The sequence below is a fragment of the Choloepus didactylus genome, chromosome X, assembly GCF_015220235.1.
Source record: "Choloepus didactylus isolate mChoDid1 chromosome X, mChoDid1.pri, whole genome shotgun sequence".
Taxonomy (NCBI): Eukaryota; Metazoa; Chordata; class Mammalia; order Pilosa; family Megalonychidae; genus Choloepus; species Choloepus didactylus.
The window spans coordinates 37,607,623-37,612,082 of record NC_051334.1 but is presented as its reverse complement, the minus strand read 5'-3'; the positions used below and the strand labels follow the sequence as shown (position 1 = coordinate 37,612,082).

The window sequence follows — 4,460 nt, the reverse complement described above, 5'->3', positions numbered from 1 at the left end:
TTAGAACTGTAAATTTGTGAGCTAATAAACCCCCAAACCAATTTGTTTCTGGTATTTTGCATTCTGGCAGCTTTAACAAACTGGAACAGGGATTTATTAGCTTACAAACTTACAGTTCTGAAGCCGTGAAAATGTCCAAATCAAGGCATCAATGGTAATGCCTTCTCCCCGAAGATTGTCTCCTCTGTCATGTGGCAAGGCTGGTCCTCTCCTGGGTTTTGTTGCTTTCAGCTTCTGGCTGCTCCATCTGTGACTTTCTTTCTGAGCTTCTGTTCATGTCCTTCTCTCTCCACTTCTGTTCTTTCTATTTCATGCTCTCATAAAGGACTCCCACCTGGGGCATGCTCAACTGAAATGACCTAATCGAAAGACTCCACCCATATTAGGTTTATACCCACAGGACTAGATTAGCTTTAAGAACATGATCTCTTCTGGGGCGTACATAACAGCTTCAAACCATCACAGCTTCTTCCAGTAGAAGTGGTCTAAGAGACAGCAAAATAGAAATGACAATATAATTTTATGACCTCACCTCAGAAGAGAAACACCATAATTTCCACAGTATTTTCTATTGGTCACACAAGTCACCCCTATTCAGTCTGGAAAGGCATGAATGCCAAGAGACAAGGATCACTGGGAGCCATTTCAAGGTATCCCAAATCTTTTGTATTAGAAAATCATGCAATGATCTTCAGAACAGAAGAGGGGCAGCATGGTAGATAATGCAGATTGGCTTGCTTAACATATATTTAACCCCTTCCAGCATGCAGATGATAGAAGGCTTAAAACTATGTTTCCCAGACTCTCTTGCAGCTACAGTTTAAGCTGTGACTAAGTTTCCATTTGTCAGTATAGTCAAGTATGGCTTGGTTTTTAAATGAAATCATGTGGGGAAGAGAAGCCAAGTGCAGATCATACACATTGCTGGAGATTGTGGTTGAGGCAGTGTGGTTCTTTTGCCAATAGCCAGTGGCAGCTTCTTGATAGGGACCATGTCTTTTTTTTTTAAAAAAAAGGAATAATATACTCTATTTCTAAAATTCAAACATGCATCAAATGAAAAGTACTGTCCATTTATTAAACACCCGCAGAGTGCCAGGCATTGTCAAGAACATTAAAAGACTTACTTCGTGCTATTTTAGAGCAAAACTGACTACGCCATTGCACTCATTTTTGCATAACCTTGATGCTGTAGTTCCACGGCATAAAAGGACCGGTTCTTCAAAACTTGCTTTAATAAACAATTTCCCAATCCGTAGTAGAAATCGATCATGCAGATTAATACAGAGGTTAACTGGTGAAGGTTCTTTGTCAACTCTTACACTTAATGTCCTCTCCCTGTGTAACAACCATCCCCTCTTCTTCCTCTGAAGTCCCTACCTCCACTTCCTCTTCCACTTCGAAAGCCAACACCTCTATCACCACCCTTTCTACCTCTTCCTCTCCCTCCTCCTTGACCTCCCCTGCCTATGCCTCTTGGAGGTCCTTTCATACCTGGAGGTGGAGGTAAAAACCTCTGCAGTGGCAGCAGCTTATAAGGGTCTGTATAAAACTTCTGTAGCTTTTAAAAGGAAGATGCATTCATGTTTTCTGATAATTTAACTGAAAAATAAAAATCTCTAAGTTGTCCAAATAGTTCATCCACTTTTCCAATTTGTTCTTTGTTTTCTAAGTATACTGGAGTATTAAAATAAGGCAATGTGATACATTTACAAACCATGTCATCTTCACAGGGATTAAGAAACTCTCCTAACAAAGCTACGTGTTCTGGAGGTCTTTAGTCTTGGCCTTTGTTAAAGCCTCCACGGCCACCCCTTGTCCAACTCCACCTCTGCGGCAGCTGCCACCCCCACTTTAAAAGTGTTTGTTGCTGCCACTGCCATGATTGAAGCCACCACTTCCACCACCTCAATTAAAGCCTCCACGACCTCTGTCTTGAAAAGACATGCTTTCTCTTATCGGTGCCATGTGCACGTCTGGCACCAACCATGCACACACACCCTGGGGCTGTAGCTTCTTGATGGTAACAAAAATGGGATGGTTCTGGAACAAGCAATTATAATTGTAGCTTCCAATTTGATAGGCAATTCCTTATTTTACAGCTTCTTGGCAGCTCCCTTGGCAGTCCCAGGTGGCTTAGGGAGTTGTACTTGGAAAGTCAGCTTCAAGTCTATTTCTTCAACCTCCTACCCTCACCGCCCCCCCCCCAAAAAGTAGAAAATACCTGGAGTACATTTGGTTCCCTGCAATTAAAACTTGAGTGATACAAATAGCAAAATCAAAAGTGAAGTTTACAAACACTGGATTTCTTGGCCATTCTTATGTGCAGTTAGTTCTATGGTTAACAGAGATATTCAAGTACCTTTGGAGAAATATCCTTTAAGCCATAATGAAATCAGAAAAATTGAGCATTTTTCTTCAGCAGTGCTTAGTCACCCAGATGGAGGGAGAGAAAAGACATATTAGAGGACTAATCTAGGGATGAAAGGCTCTGGGAAAGGTGTGGTAGGAAGAGGATGAGGGGATTGACAATACTATTGAGAGACTGGGTCATATGATGACCGATAGGGTTCAGGATCAGTAGAAGTAAGGCAAAGTAATGACATTAGGGAGGCCCATAGATTGAAAGGATAAAGGGGAGGGCCAGTGATCTTAATGTAGTTGAAGAGTGAGTGTAATGAGTATAACAATAGTAGGGATTTATAAGATAGGAGGTGACAACCAGAGAATGGAAGAAAACATCATTGAAATTGTGATGCTAGGGAGTTGGATGGTGGGCTGGTTTGGATGTATTATGTCCCCCCAAATGCCATTATCTTTGATGCAATCTTGTGTGGGCAGGAAATGTATTGGTGTTGATTGGGTTGGAGACTTCTGATTGGATGTTTCCATGGAGATACGATCACTCAACTTGGGCAAGATCTTTCATTGGATAATTTCCATGGAGGTGTGGCCCCGCCATTCAGCATGGGCCTTAATTAGTTTACTGGGGCAGTATATATGCTCAGACAGGAGAGAGCTTGCTACAGCCGAGGGGCACTTTGAAGAATGCACAAGAGCTGAGAGAGGAGCTGCAGTTTGAAGACGGCTGTTGAAAGCAGACTTTTGCTCCAGAGAAGCTAAGAGAGGAAAAATGCCCCAAAAGCAACTAAGAGTGACATTTTTTGAGGACCTGCAGCCTAGAGAGGAATGTCCTGGGAGAAAGCCATTTTGAAACCAGAACTCTGGAGTAGACACCAGACACATGCCTTCCCAGCTAACAGAGGTTTTCTGGACACCATTGGCCATCTTCCAGTGAAGGTACCTGATTGTTGATGCTTTACCTTGGACACTTTATGGCCTTAAGACTGTAACTTTGTAACCAAATAAACCCCCTTTATAAAAGCCAATCCATCTCTGGTGTTTTGCATTCCCGTAGCATTAGCAAACTAGAACAGATGGGTTGTCCACATGGATGATGAAACCTTCCAGGATACTGGCAAGAGTTAGGGCACAAGACACATAGAGCAGTTACCTTTATTCCTGAGTTGTAATGGTTATTTCTAGATTTTGAGATGCTGAGCTGTTTGTGTATAACCTGACCAGTCCCTGGAGCTTTGGGTATCTGTGTGACACCTGAGACTCAGAGCCAGAGTCTGGCAGCTATGAATTTCAGCATTACCCCATAAAGCAAATGTTAAGGAGTCTGAAAAAAGAGATCAGACTTCAGTTAGAGATATGAATGAAGCTGATCTTGTTAGGACTAAAGTAAATCAGAATACAGGGTTAAAGATGATATTGTCTGTATTTTAAAACTTCAACTTCGGCGTGAGACCAAAGGTAGAGATGTTTATTTGGTGGAAAATCTTTATTTTCCAGAGCATGCTATATAATTTAACTTGTATGGCCAGTTTATTCAAATACCATAGTTACATGGAATCTTGAAAAAATAAAAAAATATAAAAAGAATTATGGCACAGGAGATAACTGAGAGTCAAGTTCCAAAGACATACATCAGTATTGAAGAGAGAACTGACAGGCAACTATTGATAGGCAACTGTAAGGGGAGGGAGGGCGATGGAGAATGATATAGTAGATGGCAGGAATCTCATAGTAGAAAGGGCTTTTGCTTGGATTTGGAAAGAATAATAAAGGTGTATTGGGGGAATTGAGGGGGTGTTGACACTGCATCTGAACCAAGAGTATGGAAGAAAGAACAACTTCCTCTAAGAAAAGTGATGGAAGGGAAAACCAGGATATAGTTAGGAATGTCCTGAAAAGATATTAAAGATACAGAAAGGTTAATTTACTATGAAATGCATGTGTATAGCAGTGGTTTAGAAGTTGTGCTGGTTTGAATGTATTATGTCCCCCAGAAAAAGCCATATTCTTTGATGCAAACTTGTGGGGCAGACATATTAGTGGGGATTAAGTTGGAACGTTTGGATTAGGTTGTTTGCATGGAAATGTGCCCCACCCAA

General features: G+C 41.4%; 1 pseudogene; it reads right to left on the bottom strand.

Moving 5' to 3' along the window:
- Nucleotides 1-1,324: 1,324 nt before the first annotated feature.
- LOC119523836 lies at nucleotides 1,325-1,947 on the bottom strand (annotated as a pseudogene).
- Between the last annotated feature and the right edge of the window lie 2,513 nt (nucleotides 1,948-4,460).